The sequence below is a fragment of the Balaenoptera physalus genome, assembly GCF_965194825.1.
Source record: "Balaenoptera physalus genome assembly, chromosome: 1".
NCBI lineage: Eukaryota > Metazoa > Chordata > Mammalia > Artiodactyla > Balaenopteridae > Balaenoptera > Balaenoptera physalus.
In genome coordinates, this window is record NC_138882.1 from 179,071,965 (window position 1) to 179,090,818 (window position 18,854).

General features: G+C 45.9%; 1 long non-coding RNA gene across 4 annotated transcripts in view; it reads right to left on the reverse strand.

Moving 5' to 3' along the window:
* The window catches only part of LOC309646161, a 38,213-nt gene that overhangs the window by 5,027 nt on the left and 14,332 nt on the right, over positions 1–18,854 (reverse strand). Inside the window, exons 3-4 of one of the 4 annotated variants that reach the window (XR_014255198.1) lie at positions 9,816–9,888; positions 2,598–9,727 (exon numbers count right to left, since the gene is read on the reverse strand). This is a non-coding gene — a long non-coding RNA (uncharacterized lncRNA). Of the gene's footprint in view, positions 1–2,597; positions 9,889–16,330; positions 17,148–18,854 lie in introns of those variants that run through there. The other 3 variants (XR_014255197.1, XR_014255199.1, XR_014255200.1) reach the window with 3 other exon arrangements.

Here is an 18,854-nt window from a genome sequence, read left to right on the forward strand (position 1 = left end):
CACAAAGATTTCCCCCTATGTTTTCTTCTATAAATTTAAAAAAAATTTTTTTTTTTTTTGCTTTAAGAGTTTACTGCTGACCATCATAGAAAAGACAGCCAGAAGACAAGAGCAATTTCACTTCTGCAAGCCAAAGAGAGTCCACATAGCTTTGGTCTCTGGCCTAAAGTTCTTGAGGGCTTCGTTGCTATAACTGGTAGGTCTGGGACTCCCTGTGCTTGCTTCTAAACAAGGCTACGTTTCCACTCATTTTACCCAGATGGAGACTGACCTCCAGCCTGCATCTCCCCGGCCTATTACTGAAAACCCTTCCTGATGTTGTCTCAAGGGACCAGGGGACTAGGTCACTGCCAGCTTGTATCTTCCACTCCAGCCTCCTCCTCCTGCTGCCTGGCCATGTCTCTGCTGCCTGTGACCCTCACTGGTGTCCTCTGCTGCCACCACCAATCCTGCCTCAGATGGGGGCAGGCAGTGGGCAGAGAGAGGCCATTGATCCCCGTTACCACGCCTTTCCAAGTGAGGGACAGGTCTTTCTCTGGATTCCCCACTGCACAGCCAAGGCCAGGCTCCTTTTGATAGCAAGTTGGAGGTTTAGGCATACTAGTTGGGTCACACACCTCAGTAAGAACTATGAGCTCTTACCAGATGAGCGTCACTCCGACGCACAAACTAATTTTCCCACGAAGGAGAAGGTCCCTCCTCGGCTGGGCTGCTGGCCTGGCTCCTACACTAGGGCCCAGCTCGCCCCTTCCCTGGGAGCGCTCTGTGGTGTCTGCACTTCAAAGTTCTGATCGCCAACAGCCCTGAAGACCACAGAGCACAGATAAGATTTCCTCTTCCCTGAATCGAGTCACATCCAGGAGTCTTCATTTCCTGCCATAAGGCTGACTTCTTTCTAGGAAGCTTAATGGTAAGAATATTCACTTCCTTAGGGGAAAACCACCCCTACTCTGTGGTGTCTTTTTTGGCTTCTCCTCACCCTTTTTTCTTGGCCTGCTTCTGAAGTTTGGAGAGTGGCAGTTTGGGGATAAGAGGTACCCAAATCACTGAGATGATGAAAGGAGGATCTGCTGCCATGAGCTCATCACCTGTCTCTAGGCTGTTCACGGGGGAGCTAGGACCTCACGAAGAGGGAGTGGGGCCGTATGCCTGGTATGTTGTCTGCATCTTTTTTTTTTTTTAGTTCTATGAATTTTATAGCTCTAGATTTTACACTTAGATCTATGATCCTTTTTGAGTTAATGTTTTAATATGGTATGCAGTATAGATGAAAGTCCTTTGCTTTCGCTCTTTTTTTCTTTATTTTCCTTCCTTCCTTCTACCTGCATGCCAGTATTCAATTGTTCCACACCATTTGATGCAAAGACTATTCTCTCTCCACTGAATTGCCTTTGCAGAGTCAGTTAGCCATACACATGTGTGTCTATTTCTGGATTTTCTTTTCTATCCCGTTGACCTATTTATCTATCTTTATGCCAGTACCACTCAGTGTTGTATAAAAGTCTTGAAATCAGGTAGTGTAAATCCTCTCACTTTTCAAAATTGCACTGATGGCTTTAGGTCCTTTGCATTTCCATGTGAATCTTGGAATCAGCTTATCAATTTCTATACAAAAGCCTGCTGAGAATTCAACTCTATACATCAATTTGAGGAGAATTAACATTGTAACAATATTGAGTCTTCTAACCCATGAACGTAATATATCTCTCTATTTGTTCAGGTTTTCTTTAATTTCTCTCAGCAATGTTTTGTAGTTTTTAGGGTACAGGTCTTGCACATCGTTTTTCAGTATTTTTTATTTTTCGATGCTAGTGTAAATGGTGTTTTAGATTTTCAATTTCTGATTGTTCATGGCTATTATGTAGAAATAAATTAATTTTTGTATATTAACCTTATATCCTGCAATCTTGCTAAATTCAGTTATTAATTCTAGTGCACGTTGGATTTTCTACATACAATATCATGTCATCTGCAACAGTTTTACTCCTTCCATTCCAACCTGGTTGCCTTTTTTTTTTTTTTTTTTTTTGTAATTTTCCCTTATTGCACTGGCTAGAACTTCCAGTACAATGTTGAACAGAAGTGGTGAGAGTTTTTGCTGAGAGTTTTTATGTGGAATGGGTGTTGTTTCTGTTAAATTTTTTCTGCATCTGTTGAGATGATCATAAAGTTCTTTCCCAGTTTGTTAATATTGTGAATTAAATGATTAATTTTCAAATGTTAAACCAACTTTGTGTTCCTGGGATAAGCCCCACTTAGTTATGATGTGTTATCCTTTTTATATATAGTTGGATCCAATTTGATAAAATTTCATTAAGAATTTTTGCATCTTTGTTCATGAAGGATATTAGCTGTAGTTTTCTTTTAATGTCATTTTCTGGTTTTGGCATAAGAATAATGCTGGCCTCCTAGCATGTGTAGGGGAGTATTCCCTTCTGTTTAATTTTCTGGAAGAGTTTGTATAGAACTGATGTTATTCTTCCTTAAATGTTTGGTAGAATTCACTGGTGATTGCTGAGGTTTTCTCTATGTGATGGTTTCTAAGTATTCTGCAATTTCTTTAATAGATGTAGGGCTGCATTTATTTCTTATCTATTTCTTTTTGAGACTCCTTTGGTAGCTTGTGTCTTTCAAGGAACCTGTCCTTTTCATCTAAGTCATTGAATTTATTGGCACTAAGTTATTAACAATATTCTCTTATTCTTTAAATATCTGTAGACTTTGGATGTTATCTTTCTCATTGTTGATACTGGTAATTTGTGACTTCTTTCTTTCCTGACCACTATGACTAGAAGGTTATTAATTGTATTGATCTTCTCAATAACCAGCCTTTGGTTTTATCAATGTTTCTCTTGCTTTTCTGCTTTCTATTTCATTTATTTCCTCTCTTGCTTTTATTATTTCTTTTTTTCTACTTATTTTGGTTTTAATTTGATCTTCTTTCTCTAGTTTCTTTAGGGGAAAGCTGAGGTCATGGATTTCAGACCTATTTCCTTTTCTGATACAGATAATTAGACAAATTTCCACCTAAGTACTGCTTTAGCAGCTTCACACAAATTTTGATATGTTGTTTTCACTTTCATTCTGTTAAAAAATATTTTATAATTTCCTTTTTAATTTCTTCTTTGAACTTTGGGTTATTTAGAAGTGTGTTATTTAGTTTCAGATATTGGAGGGATTTTCCAGAGATCTTTCTCTTATTGATTTCCAATTTAATTCCATTGTGGTTAGTGAGCATACTTTGTATGACTTAAATCATTTAAAATTTTTGAACTTGTTTTATGGCCCATAATATACTCTGTCTTATAACCATTCCTTGTGCACTTGAAAAGAATGTGTATTCTGCTGTTTTGGGTGGAATGTTCTATCTATGTCACTAAAGTCAAGTTGGCTAAAAATGTCCAAGGCTTCTATATCCTTACTAATTTTTGTCCACTTGTTCTATTGATTATCAAGAGAGAGGTATTAAAATCTCTGATTATATTCGTAGATTTGTCTATTTCTCCTTGCATTTCTATCAGTTTTTTTTCTTATATTTTGAACATCTTTTATTAGGTGCATAAACATTTAGGATTATGTCTTCTTGATGAATTGACCCCTTATAATTATGAAATGACCTTGTTTATCCCTGGTCAAATTCTTCACTTTGAAATCTAATTTGTCTGATAATAATATAGCCACTCCAGCTTTCTTTCATTAGTGTTATATGGTATATCTTTTTCTATAATTTTACTCTTAACCTATTTGTGTCCTCATATTTAAAGTAAGTTTCTTGTAGGCAGCACATGGTTGGGTCTTGCCTTTTTGTTCAGTCTAACAAGTCTGTCTTTTAATTGAGGTATTCGGATCATTTATATTTAATGTGATTGTTGATACAGTTTAAATCTACCATAATATTATTTGTTTTCTAATTGTCCCATCTGTTATTTGTTGTATTTCTCTATTTCTGCCTTCTTCTTAGATTAATTGATTTCCTTTTATCGTCTTTGCTTATTAGTTGTAACTCTTTGTTTTGTTATTTTCATGGTTGTTTTAGGGTTTCTAGTATACATATTTAACTTATCATTCTACAAGCAATATTATACCACTTCATGAATAGTATAAGAACCTAAAAGAGTATACCTCCATTTCTCTTCTCTTCTTCCTCTCCTGTTTATATTATTTTCTTTCTTCTGCTTACTTTGGTTTTAATTTGATCTTCTTTTTCTGGTTTCTTTAGGTGAAAGCTAAGGTCATGGATTTCAGACCTTTTTCCTTTTCTGATACACATACTTAGTGCTACACATTTCCAGCTAAGCCCTGCATTAGCAGCATCCCACATGTATATATAGATGCAAAATGTATTGTTCTCATACATTATACATCTACATATGCTATAAATTTTCCATTGCTTTGCTATATTTTTTTGTTTGGTCAGTTATCTTTTAAAGAGTTTAAATAATAAGAAAAAATCTTGTATTTCAATCTTCATAATTATCATTTCCAGTGTCCTTATTTCCTTTGTGTAAATCCATATTCCATCTGGTATCATTTTTCTTCTGCCTAAAGGATATTTTAAAAAATATTTCCTACTGTGTGGATCTGCTGGTAATGAATTATTTTGGCTTTGTATATTAGTATATCTTTAAAAGTCTTTATTTCACCTTCATTTTTGAAAAATATTTTTTCCGTAGAATAGAATTCTAGATAGACAATTTTGGGGATTGGTTTTTTCCAGTACTTTAAACATGTGGTTCCACTGACTTCTCACTTGCATTGTCTCTAAGAAGAAATCTGCCGTCACCTTTATCTTTGCTCCTTTGTATTTACATTATGTGTCTATTTTCTTTGGCTACTTTTAAGATTTTTCTCTTTACCATTGGTTTTGAGCAATTTGATTATGAAGTGATGGTGTAGTTTTCTTCCTTCTTTCTTGTGCTTGGGGTTCTTTGAGATTCTTGGCTCAATTTGGAAAAATGTCAGTCATTATTTCTTCTAATATTTTTCTTTCTAATATTTCCTCTTTCCCTCATCCATTTTCTCTCCTGCCCTTTAAGGATTCCATTTACTCACATATTAGGGTGCTTGAGGTTGTCCTGCAGATCACTGATGCTCTATTCATTTTTATTTTTGTGTCCTGTTTCCCTTTGATTTTATTTAAAATAGTTTTTATTGATATGTGTTCAAGTTCAGTGATCTTTTCTTCTGCAATGTCTAGTTTGCTATCAATCCCATCCTGTGTATTTTTATCTCAGACACTGTAATTTTAATATATAGCTGTTTCATCTGAGTCCCTTTTTTATATCTTCTATCACTCTACTTAAGATGTTCAATCTTTCTTCCAGTATTTTAAACATATGGAATACAGTTATAACAACTGTTTTATGTCCTTATCTGATAATTCTAACATCTATATAAATTCTTGATTGGTTTTGATTGATTTTTATCTTCATTATGGGTCATATTTTCTTGCTTCTTTGCATGAGTGGTAATTTTTTATTTGATACCAGACATTGTGAATTTTGCCTTATTGAATGCTGGATATTTTTGTATTTCTATAAAAAATTCTTAATCTTTGTTCTGGGACACAATTTAATTATTTGGAAACAGTTTGATCTTTTCAATTCTTGCTTTGGAGATTTGTTCAGAGAGACCAGAGCAGCATTCAGTATAGGAATAGTTATTCCTACTACTGAAGCAAGAGCCTTCTGAGTACTCTACCCAATGCCCTGTGAATTATGAGGATTCTCAGTCTGGTACATGGGAATAGGCACTGTTCCAGACGCTACGTGAGTTCTGAGTACTGTCCCCTCTAATGCTTTGGGGTGTTTTTTCCCTAGTCTTGGGTAATTTCCTCACATGCATATGCCTGTGCAACTTAGAGGACCTTCAGAAGCCCTGAAATTACACACAGAAAGACCCCTGCATGTGCACTTGTCATCTAGGACTTCCATCTTATTTTCCATCGTGGTTCATACTCCATACATCACAGCAACAAAGGCCAAGAGCCCACTCTCCAACCTGGCATCTATGCTGAATCTTAAAAGCAAATCCAATGACAATGACTGAATCAAAGATGAATCAGGGCCACTGCAGAACAGCCAGTTGCCATCCTTAGTGACTCACGTTACTCTTACATTTATCACTTATTATTCATCAATACCATTATCAAACTTAACAGAAAATCATTTATTAAGATGAGAAGCCCATGTAGTGTAACAAAAATTTGTTCTTGGCAACCAGACATGGAGTACGAATCTCCCTGAGATGTCAGAAGAGAATCAATTTGCCCCACCATCAATGCCCCAAGCTGAAATTCTTTTTAAACTATACCCTACACCCCAAACAAAATTACATCATCTTTTTCCTTCATTTATCCAATTTTATACTCGTAATGTGCTATATTGATATTGATAGCATTTACTTTTATTTAATATTTTCATATACATAGTGCTATAATGCATTGCCACCTTAAAATGTACTAACTGTAATCAGATTCTTTAAGGAGTCAGTGACCAGAAAGCAAGTTAAGAGTAATCATCACAGGAAAGACTTCTTAACACTCAAGGCTTCCCCACTCCCCCTTTCCTTTGTCCTTAACTCTCTTCTCTCCCTACTCTCTCTGTTCTCCTTCTTTGTTATTCCTTGCCCTTCTCTCCCTGCTTCTCCCACTCCCACCTCAGGTAGAAGTCTGAGACCTGGGCTCAAATCCTTGTTCCACATCTTCTTGTTGGGTGACCTTGGTTAAAGTGATTTCTTAACCTCTCAGAACCTCAGTTTCTTCACACATAGAAGAGGGACAATGTAATTTACCTAAGACAGTGGTCATGGTCATGAGGATCAAATGAGATAATATGTATAAAACTCCTGGCACATAGTGTGTGCTTAGTCACAGAAGACATTATTTCTTTATTTTATGAACACTTATTGAGCACCTACTATGTGCCAGGCCCTGTGCTAGGTGCTGGAGATACAGAAAGAAAGGAGTTTGATAGGGGAGACGGATGGACAAACAAATTACACTAAAGCAGCATAAGAGAAATTATAGAAGTCTGAATAAACTTATCAAAGGACAGGGCTGCCTCTGTGCTGGTGGACTCTCCGTCACTGAAGGGGCTTTAGATGGAGAATGTGGGCACCATTTTATTGTGATGAGAACACATTTATGGTCTGCTGCCTGGTGTCTGGGGATGAGAGTTGGGTAGAAGTTGTGCCTCTGAATTTCAGGCAGAGTTGACTCTATTCCCAGCTTGGGGTGGGGGTAGGGGGTACATGTGACTAAGTCTGGCCAGTTGGAACATAACATCTTAAGATCTTCTGAGGGACTTGAAGATAAGGATCTGGAGCTGCTGTCAGCCATCTTGCCCCCTTATAATGCTGAGAATGAGGCCATCATGGAGGCAGCAGAGCCAAGGGATGTTCCAAGACCAGGCCTTGACAACATGGCTGGAACGGCTGGATCCAGCCATACCTGAAACCAAACTCTTCTTAAACTTTGAAGTGAACTGAGCCATAAAACCCCTCTTGGTTTTTCATCTAGATCAGCTTAGGTACTTTTTTATATTTCTTGTGGCCAAAAGAGCCCTATAACTGACACAACAAAGATGCTGAGATATTCAGTAAATGTTTGGTGGGGAGGAAGGAGAAAGGCGGAAAGGGATGACCTTTAAGAGCCCTTCCGGCCAGAGGGGCTATGACTTGGGCATTGAAAGGGCTGAATTGGTGGTTGTTTGAGGGACAGAACACCAGAACAGGCAACGCAGTGCCCCTGCATTCCTCCAACTCCAGTTTCCATTCCGGGGCACTTCCTGGTGCATTTAAAAGCGGCCCTGTGTGTGAGTGCCTTCAGGGGGTTTCAAAATAGCCTGAAATATAAACAGACTGGAAACCCACTCCTTCTCTTCCTCTGGCTGCCTTTTCTCTCTCCCTAGAGCAGAAGTGGGGGGCAGGGGCTGCAGAACCTCTACATGGAGGATTTAGAAAACATTTCAAATTAGGTCTCCCTCTTTCTGGGCTTGGCAAACCCACCCTGCCTGGGGGGCTTTTTCCCCTGAGTGCCGGGCCCAGGTGCGTGGGCAGGAAAAAGCAGCCTGCTGTGCTCCGGCTTCGAGTCCTTTGGGTCCCAGGACCTGGCCCTCCCCACCCAGCCTCCAATTTCCAAGGAAAAGGGGTCTGCAGGGAACAAGGAGCCATGAGAAGAGGCTGGTCCCCGTCACTTTCCTGCTGATGGAGCAGACCCTATCACAACATAATTTAGTGCAACAAAAATTTATTCAGCAACTACCCTTGTGCCAACCCTGTGAGCGACCTGGGGTGCCCAAAAACAGGGAATAGAAGGCACTTCCATCTGGGGTGCAGGAGATGTGTGAGCTGCCACAGAACTGCGGTGGCTTGCTTCCAAATGTAGCTCCCAGTGTACCTCGCGGTATTCACACCCTGGAGTGGTCCCCTCCTCTGAGTCTGTGCTGGCCTTGTGACTCGCTTCTGACCCACAGCATACAGCAGAAGTGATGCTGTGTGATTCCAGAGAGTAGGTCAGAAGCAGCCTTGCAGCTTCCACCTGCGTCTCTCTGAACACTTGCTCTGGGGGTGCTTGCAGCCACCATGCTGCGAGAAGCCCAAGCCACAGCGAGAGGCCGCAGATAGCGTTATGGTTTGAATTGTGTCTCCCCCCGACAATTCCCCTGTTGAAGTCCTAACCCTCAGTACCTCAGAGTTTCCTTATCTGGAAATAAGGTCATTGCAGATGTAACTGGTTAAGATGAGGTCCTACTGAATTAGGCTGGGCCCTAATCCAACATGATGGGTGTCATAAAAAGGGGAAGTTTGGACACAGACACACACACACACAGGGAGAACATCAATGAAGATGAAGGCAGAGATCAGGGTGTTGCTCTGTAAGCCAGAGAACACCAAAGATGGCCAGCAAACCACCTGAAGCCGGGAGAGAGGCATGGAACAGTTTCTCCCTCCCATCCCTCAGAAGGAACCAACCCTGCCAATACCTTGATCTTGGACTTCCAGCCTCCAGAACTGAGACAATAATTACTGCTGTTTAAGCTGCCCAGTGGGGGGAGGACTAAATAGGTTTGGAGAAATGGAGAGAACTGGGGAGATGGGGGGGCGTCCACATGAAACCCCCCTGAAGGCCTTACCTGTGGGGCCTTTCTCCCTCCCCACGTCTTATGTTGTGAATGCCAGGCCTCTTCTTCTGCACCATTCTGGGGTAAGGCTCAAACAGTTCAGGAAATCTGTGGCTAAAACTGCCCATGAGCTCAGTGTGGATCTGATTTGGGGACATGGGTGTGTCTGGCTCTGAATAAGAAAACCCCTACTCCCCACCCTCGGAGGTGCCAAGCAGAGGGTCACAGATCAGCAGAACCCCCTCAGCCCCCATCCCTGATCCTTACCCCACGCCCACCCCCAGGATGCAGGGCAGCAGCCCCTGTTTACTAACTAAGGGCTTTGCGTTTGTCATCTGTAGCGGTCTGGGCATAGGCTCTGCCACCAAAACAAAAAGGCCCGGAAACACAGCGGCCCAGCAGGAAGGGGGCTCGCTTCTCTCTCGTGTCCAGAGGTAGACAGAAGGCCCAGGGTGTGTGGGCCAGCTCCCCACGATTGTCTAGGCTCCCAGCCTCCTTCTGTCTTGTTGCTCCTCAATTTCCTGAGGAAGAATTTCCTCAATTTCCTCATCGACTTGGTAGAAGCTTATTCCACCAAGCATCAGGGTCCCACCAGCCTCAGGGTCCTGCTCCCCCCGGCAGGAAGGAGAAAGAGAGCATGGTGGGCAGGCAAGCGGCTGGAATCTGAAGGTTGCCCACCTCACTTCCACTCACCTTCCAATGACCTTGCCTTGCTGCAAAGACCAGGAACTGTCTCCAGACGTGCCTATCGGCGCTCAGCCAAAGTCTATTAATAAAAGGAAAAAAAGATGATAAGTGGCGAGGGACAGCTAGTGGTCTCCGGCACAAATCTAATCACCAAGACGGTATTGTCAATCTCACATTCCAGGAGAAGAGGGCTCAGAGAGGGGTAGTGACTTGCCCAAGCTTACCCAGCTAGGAAGCTGCAGAGCCGCACAAAGCCAGGCCTGGCTGGCTGCTGCAGCCACAGCCCTCTGCACAGAATTCAGACCCCGTTACAGTGTTGAGGTGGGGTGCAGGGGTCTTCCTATATCTTAGCCGTCCTGGGTCTGCCAGTCTCTGAGACTTCCACCCTCAGCCTTGGATAAACGGCTGAACGGCTTTGAACCTCAGCTTTGCCATCTGTTTTATGGGGTAATAGTTGTTGTTCATAAGGTTGTAGTGAAGAAGAGATGAAGCAGAGAAGGGGTTCGGTACAGAGCAAGGAACAGAGCAAACATTCAATCATTGCTAGTTACTATTGTTAGCAGAGCCACCTTTCTGCACCCCCTGCTGCCACACCAGCTATTTTAAAGAATTTGTAATTCTGCCAGCCCACTGCAGTTTTGCCCTTATGCACCTTCAGAAGTTGTATTAGTTATCTGTTGCTGCATTAACAATAGTACCACAAACTTTGTACCCTTAGAACGACACACATTTATTATCTCAGAGTTTCATGGGTCAGGAGTCTGGGCACAGCTTAGCTGGGTCCCCTGGAGGGCTGCAGTCACAGTGTTAGCCGGGGCAGGGAGCTCATCGTGGGAGAAGGATCCACTTCCAAGTTCACATGGTTGTCAGCAGGATTCAGCTCCATCTGGGCTGTCTTGCTGGCCGTGGAGACCATCCTCAGCTCTCACCACACAGGTCTCACCTTGGACAGCTCATGACATGGAAGCTTGCTCCATCCAAGCTAGCAAGGGAGAGAGTCTAGCAAGAAGCAAGCCAGGATCTCATGTAACATCATCATGGAAGTGATATCCCATCACCTCTGCTGTACTTGGTTGGTTAGAAGCCAGTTCCATTCGAGGGGAGGGGATGACACAAGGCATCAGAGCAAGAGGCAAGGATCACTGAGGCCATCTTGGTGTTTGCCCACCCAGAAGTCAAGGTCACGACAATTGACGAGTGGACAGCTGCCTGGGACCATGGTGTCAGAGGAAAATGAAACCATACTGAGGTGTCCAGAGACACAGAAAATAAGAGCTACCATTTATTGAGCACCTACTATGCACCAGGCTCTGTCCAAGTGCTTTAGACATATTTGCTCATTTAATCTTTATAACAATCCTTTGAGAAAGGGTTTCTGAGTATCTATTTAGAGAAGAGGCCCAGTGAGACTCAGAGAGATTAAGTGACTTGCCCAAGGTCACACAGCAGAGAGGCAGCCAAACAGATTCAAGCTCAGGCCACCTCACATCAAAGCCCTGGCTCTAAACCCTGATGGTGCCTTGTCTGTGTCAGCCAGCTGAAAAAAGATTGGAATCAATGACTGCTGAATCTGGACTTTTCTCTAAAAATAAAAGTAAAGGTCAGGCCCCATCACATGAGGAAAGATGAAAGAATTGGGTGTGTGTGATGAGAGAAGAAAAGGAAAAAGAGGTCACAGTTGCTGACTTCAGACCTCAGAGGGCTTGTCTCAGGGAGGAAGGACCCTTTTTCTGGATGGCTCCAAGGCATGACGGGGGAGGGGCAAACTCTGGAGAGCAGGGGGAGGACCGTGGTGGACCCCAACCCAGGCCAGTGTCTTCCCCCTTCTTGTGGAAGGAAAGACTCGTGAGCTTGTCTTTGCAGCTGAGCAAATATTTCTGCTTCCCCTTCGCAGGCTGGAATCGGCCTCTTCTCCAGCCAGCTCCGCGGGCCTTCAGAGCAGCGGCCTCGAGCTGTGAGGTGGAGGTCATCCCGGCCACCCCGACCAGATGGGACCAAAGAGGAGACTGCCGGGCGCAGGTCGGAGGGCACTGCTGACATCCCGTCTCCCTCTTCTGGGCCTCATCACCTGGACGACAGCAAGGGACTCCGGGGTCTCCCCTCCTGCCCATTCTCCCTGTGGCAGCCGAGCTGTCTTTCTACAACTTAAAGCCAACCAGGTCACCCCACCCCTACTCAAACCCTTCCATGGGCCCCTGCTGTCCTTGGGATAAATTTAACTCAGCCTCAAGGAGCTACATGATAAGGTCCTTCAATCCTCCCAGGTCTGACCTCCACATGCTTCTCCCACCAGCTCCCATCTGACCTTCCAGGCCTCCTGAACAGTATGCGGGTCCCCACACCCCACACTATCCCGAACCTCCGTGCTCACTCTGCCTGAACCGCCCTTCCACCTAGAGCACTCCTATACATCCTTTAAGAACCAATTCAAACACAACCTCTTCTGGGAAGCTTTCCCAGGCTCCCTCCGATGGAGTTGCTTCCCCTGCTCTGTGCCTAATAGAAGCAGACATTTGTTGAGCACTGGCTCTGGGCCAGGCCATGTGCTCAGTGTTGTACATACATGAGCTTACTAAGACCTCCCCACTTTTATCAGCATTTTTTCACCCCCAGTTTCCAAAGGAAGAAACAGGCACAGAGAGATTAAATACTTTATTCCAGGGCACACAGCCAGGAAGTAGTAAAGCCAGGACAGGAACCATCTCTGTCTGACTTCACAGTTAGTGCTCCTTGTTGTTTACTTGTATATGTGTTGAAACAAAGTAATTCATGCAAATGGTAACAAATGTATTAGTAGCAAAGAGCAAAGAAATAAAAGAAATGGTCTCTCCCTCTCTCCCCACTCCAGCTACATCATCCAGAAAACTTTTTTGAAGTTTTGAGAGCACAAATTTTTGATGGTTAAGAGTTGGTTAAGGCCTCTGGGAGTCAGACATCCTAGGGTTTACATCCAGTACCCACCCCTTACAGTTACTAACATCTCTGTGCCTCAGTCTCCTCATCCATGAAATGGGAGTGATGATGATAGCATCTACCTTGTAAGACTGTTCAAGGATTCAGTGAATCGATGCACACTTAGAACAACACCTGGTATGTGGTGAACACTCAGTAGGACTGATTATCATGATTTCTTATTTTAGTTCTTCTGGTTGTTTCCTCCATATATATCCATATGTATAACACTTCTATTTCTTCGTGTGTCAACTTTAGACAATATCTCTTGACTCCTCACCATTAAAGGTGAGACTTTCTCTTAAATATCCCCATCTTCTCACCCTTCTTCATGATGCTTGATGGTTACAAAATTTTCTTTCTCCAATTCAATGTCCACAACTCCACTCTACGTCACTGCCCTTGGCAGGGACATATTTGCACATCAGATTGTCCACTCAACTTGAGTCCTGGAAAGTGGGGACCCAGGTGGGGCATCTTTACATCCCAGCACCAGACACAGAACTTGGCACAGGCCGAGGGGTCAGCTCTGCTTCCCGAATGCATAAATATTTCAGACAAGGGAATGGAAGGCCAGCAAAGGAAAACGCTTGGGACAAGGACAAGAGCCTCAGACTTCCAGACCTTTCCACTCACTTCACGGAACAAATTAGGTTGTGGCATTCTCAAGTTTCAGTTATGTCAGTGCAAGAGGCTCAGCCCAGGTGGACACAGGCCGGAAGTGTCCTAACCCACTAGCAGGACCCCTTGGCCACAACCTCTGGCCAAAGACAGGGAAAAGGCAAGTTTTGAGGCAAACAGGGCTGGACTGTTCTCCGGAAGCTGGGAGCTGCTATCCAAATCTCCCGCCCCAAGACCAAACTGGGAAGGAGGTGCCTTGCTGGGCAGGGGGTCAGTGAGAGTCTTTTCCTCTCCTCTAAGGTTTGGGGGAGGTGTCCCTTATGTGGGGATGGGAACAGAGCAGCAAGGGCCAGGGAGAAGCTCGATCCAACAAAGCTGACCAAACACCTGCGCTGAAGGGCCATCTTGCGGAAAAGACCAGAAACCGGCTGCCCACAGAGCTCAGCCCCATGGCAGGGCAGCTGCCACCTGCTTCTGCACATGGCCACATAGCCAGACGCCCTGAAACGGCTCAGAATATGAGCACCAGTGAGGAAGGGCTCCTCACACATTCCAGGGCAGATTTTGAGAGCTGGAAATTTCCACGGCGGGGAACTGTGCTGGAGAAAGACTCCAGAACCAGGCAAGTGTAGGGGATCATGCCCAGGTGAGCATGTGGGGCAGATATTTTCAACCATTTCTTGAGCAAAAAAAAAAAAGACCTTTTTTTTTCCTTATGGAATATTCCATTGAAACTGAATATGTGAAGTAAGTAGTAACAGTAGCTGGTATGTTATTAAACATACTGTTCACCACAGGCTAGTGCTTTGCTAAGCATTTTGTGGCACACATTCTTTCAAGCCCACAGCAACTCTCTGAAGTATCTTCATTCCCATTTCAAGATGGGGAAACTGAGGCTCAGAGGGATTAAAGGACTTGTTCAAGGTCATACAATCCTGTAGGTCATGCATACAGGATTCAAACCCAGGCAGCATTGTTCCAGAGCCCGTGCTTCTTACATATTACACTAAATAAAGCCACTCTGGTTAAAATAGGCGTGGTAGCAGGGGAGGGAGGTGAACCCTTGCACTCAGCTGGCCCCCAACCATTCCCAAATCCCGACAACCCTTGACATACCTCTACTGAGCGTCAAGGCTTTCAGGGACACAGCTTGAAAACCACCGTTGTCGGGCAATTTGGTGGCATCTCAAAGGCCTGGTCAAACCCTGTTCTTCTCAGATGAATCCTGTGACCTGGTTGGTCCTCCCCAGGGTACTCTGAGGGCCCCCAGGGCTCGGGTACTGAGATAACTATGGGTACCAGGAAGCAGGGCAATGCCAGGAGAAGCACCCAGACTCGGGAGACAGTGAGGCTTGAGGTGCAGTCCTGCCACTGCCCGGCTCTGGCTCAGGCTGACAGAAGCAGAGAGGGAACTAGAAAGAGAACAGGCTGCTCTGAGCCGACATGAGGCGGGAGAAAGGAGCTCAGGAGTGGCAGGTCCCTGGGGGCTCAGGAAGGCTGGGAGTGGGGGGAGCAGGGACTCTGCCGGTCATGTGCATCGCTGTTCCCAGGGCCCCCAACCTCTGTGCCTGGCCTGGGGCGGTGCTCCCAGGTTAGCCACCAACTGAATAAATAAATGAGCATCTGGTAGCAGGAAAAGGCTGATAAGGACATCGTTACAACCATGACACAAAAGAAAGAAAAAAATTTTCGACTGTTGTTGACTGGTTTTGAACCACCACTCAAGACTCAAAGACTCAGCAGAGCACTGTCACCTGGTCAACTCGGGGTCGTATGTTACACCAGGGGAGGGAGACAATGGTGGTGGCTCCCTCTATTCTGGGGGAGGGAGGGGAGCACCTAGGATTAGCCCCCACTGCCACCTTCACCACCAAGATGACACACAAAGGGCAGGGGCCATTCACCAACAACCAACTCTGGCAACCAACCCAACAAATGTCTGCTATAGCTGCCTAATAATGTTGGTAGTGATAATCATACTGACATTGGCACTACTTACTGAACATAATACATCCTAAGACAGTGCTAAGCACCTCCCATACATTATCCTACTGATTCTTCATAACAGCCTTATAGTTATTACCCCCATTTTACAGATGAGGAAACTGAGGCTCAAAGAGACAAGTAACTTGGCTAAGGTCACGCGATCAGTGGGCGGTGATAACAGAACTCAGGACTGTTGGATTCCGAGGCCGTGTTCCCAACCACTACGACGTATTGCTTTCTCCTTCTCCATGATGCTGTGTGACCTTCAGCAAGTGACTCAGGCTCTCTGACCCTCAGTTTTCTCAGTTGTAAAGTGAATAGTAACTTTGTCCTCACAGGGTGGTTGTGAAGTGTCGAGGAAATAGCCTGGTACATCACGGGCTGCTGGTTAGTGGAGCCAAGCCGAGCAGCCCCCAACATTGCTCCTGTTCTGAGCCCCCTGATGTGATGCCCAGAGAACTTAGCAAACACTCACTGCTTGCCTGGTCAGTGCCTGGGCTCTCTCGCTGTACGGGCTCAGACAAGTCACTTTCTGGCCTGGGCCTCAGTTTCCTCATCTGTCAAAGGAGGGGGTGGTGGAGGCGACCTCCAGAGGCACCGAAGCGTTGACATCCAATTTTAAGCAGCAAAGTACCAGTGGCTCAGCTCCGGCCGGCAGTCCACACAGGCTTCACGATGTCCTCAGAACCAGCCAAATGAATGCTGTAAATTTCCCCTCCTCCGAGGACCTCTCTCCTTCCACACCCTCCTTCTCGAAGGCTCACACTTTCTCTGCTTTCAGAGAGATGTTTTTCAAGCTTCCCGTGTGGGTGCCTAAGCGACAGCGGTGTGCAGAAGCCCAACCCCAGCGGTAACCCCCGGCGGAAAGTGAGTGGGAAGAAACGTGCAGGATGGAGGCGCCAAAGAGGAGGCCTCAGCCCTGACCTCCCAGCAGCGAGCTGGGGGTGGAGGCTGAAGACGGGGCCTTGGGGGAGTCCAGCAGGTCCTCCGACAGGGCCTCACTGGGACTATTCATAGCCCAGGATCGTCGCCGGAACCTGGCAGGCGGGGGCAGGCACCAGAAGTGATCTTGCTTGTTTGTGGCACAAACACAGGCTGAGTTGTTAACGCTGCTCTTCCTTCCACGCCCTCACTCAGCCTCAGACCAAATACCATCTGTCCTGGAGCCTGAACGGGTGTCCAAGACCCAGAATGCGGTCTGTGAGCTGTGTGCAGTCAAATGAGCACTGAATTTCGAGTGGGGGATACATCTGTGGGATTTGGCAAGATACTGAACGGGGCTGCTGTGTGTGGTGTTTCAGAGTGTGCACTGAACAAGGGCATCTGGGGTGACGAGGTGAATCCATCGTGTGCTCTGCTTACCAAGCAGCAATCACTCAGAGGGGCACATTTTTCTAATACATACAAAGGTGCTCTATGAGCTAGCAGATGTCCTGACCCTGAACTTGAGTTTCTGCCTCTGTAAGGACCCACTCGTTTTCTCCTACAGGGATATGGTGAGGACATAGTCATATAACCTATGTGAATGCACCTAATCATTATTTGTAATGAATTATCATTATTTATTTATACAAAGCTTTGTTCCACAAAGGCAGATTATGAAATTTCATATGATTAAATAGGATATAGGCATACACACAATTTTATACACTGTATGAATGAGGGAAGGCAAATATGAGGCATCTGCACCAGTACTTCCCTTCCTGTGCCTATAGCAGACATCACTAATCAATGCAATCCATGATGTGCATTGTCCGCATCCTGAAAGTCAGGTTCCACCTTGGTACAAAGGAAACGAGAAATTGGTTAGTAGAGGGTTGTATCTTACCTGCTCCACAGTAAGTGTTCAACAAATGATAATTATTATAAGTTGGAGCCAGTGGAGGAGAGCAGGGGAAGGAGCTGGATCAGGGGGTCCTGCACTGTTGTGTTTTACAGTTTTAGCCCTGAGCTTCATGGTGGGCAAGGAAAAGAAGTAAACACTCAGGCGTGCACACACATGTAAACACACAATCGGTGTCTGTAAAATAAAATTATACCAGTTTCTCAGACTTCACACAAATCACCTACACTGAATTCTAAGTGAATTTTTCCTGTGGTCCCTTTAGCGGGGCCATGCAATAAATCAAACGTCCTCAACAGCAGCCTGGAATAAGCACACTGGCAGGTTCTGATGGGTGACTCCACATCGAGCAAGCCCAGGATATAAAATCCAAGCTGAGTCCCATGAAAGCACATGGAAGCCTTGTCCCCACCCACACCCAGCTCATGGGAAGGGTGCTGGGAGTAACAGGAGACAAACCTCCTCCCCACTTTCTGGTGTTGGGGAGCAGACCTTCAAATGGCCCCCCCAAGCCCTTCTCTAGATGAGGAGACCCTGAGAGGTAGGAAAGAGCCCCAGGTTCCCACTTCCAAGCCCGGGAGTATTTCTGTTGCCCCCCACTGCCTGCCTAGAGGTTGCTTCCCACATGGCAGGACTTCCAGGTCCAGCCTGACCCATCAGCAGGCTGGGTGGTCACCTCCAAGTTCCATGACCCAGCCCTCCGAGCAACACCCACCTAGAGTTCCACTATGGGAGGGCAAGGCTTTGGGCTGGGCTGCCCCAGGGAAGCCCTTTGCAAATACAAGTACCCACGGGAACACAGATCCGGAATGTGCTCCTAAGGCTTGATGGGGGTGTGGCAGCACTTGAGCAGACCTTTGAGAATGGGCCCCTCCTGCCCCATAGCTTGGAGGGACAGACAAAGCATAAGCAAATCCCCGCCCTGCTGCTTACTAGCTGTGTCCTTAGGAAAGTTATTTTACCACCTCTGAGCCTTACTCCCCCTTTCTGGAAAGCCAGGTGAATAACTGAACCGCTCATGGAGCTCTCGGGAGGCCCGAGTGAGACCAGACGCTTCACACAGTTAGTGGTTTATGATTCACGCCGCTGTCACTACCAAGGGTAGCTGACTCCTGGGTGCTGGGCAGAGTTCTGGAGTTGGACAGACCTGAGTTTGAAGCCCGGCTCTGATGTGACTGGCTAGGAACTTTCTGAGCCTGTTTCCCCATTCATTACGTGGGAAGCAGGGCTATTCCAAAGACCAGCAGCCCGTGAGGGTGCAGTCCCAGTTTGGCCCCGCAGAAGCTGGGAAGCCCAGGGGAGCCTGCGCCTCATCTGGAGGAAGGCAGGGGGCCCAAGAGGGCCTGAGGCCGCAGCGCTCACCAGCAGCTCCCTTCCCGGGCCTGGGCCCGGGGAATGTGTAGGAGGGAGGTCCGGGGAGGGGGCCCTGGAGTTGGGGGGGCGGGAATAGCCTTGGCGGGCGGGCAGGCAGCACGGTGACCCAGGAGGGAGGGAGAGCTTGGCTCCAAGCTCATCACTCAGCAAGCTGTCTCCCCCAGGCCCGGAACCCTGGCGGCCTGTCCTCCCCACTTCCTGCGTGCTGGGTCAATATTGTGATTTCCACCGTGCCGCCCGCCTGGGACGGCCTGGTCCTGCGCGCCGCC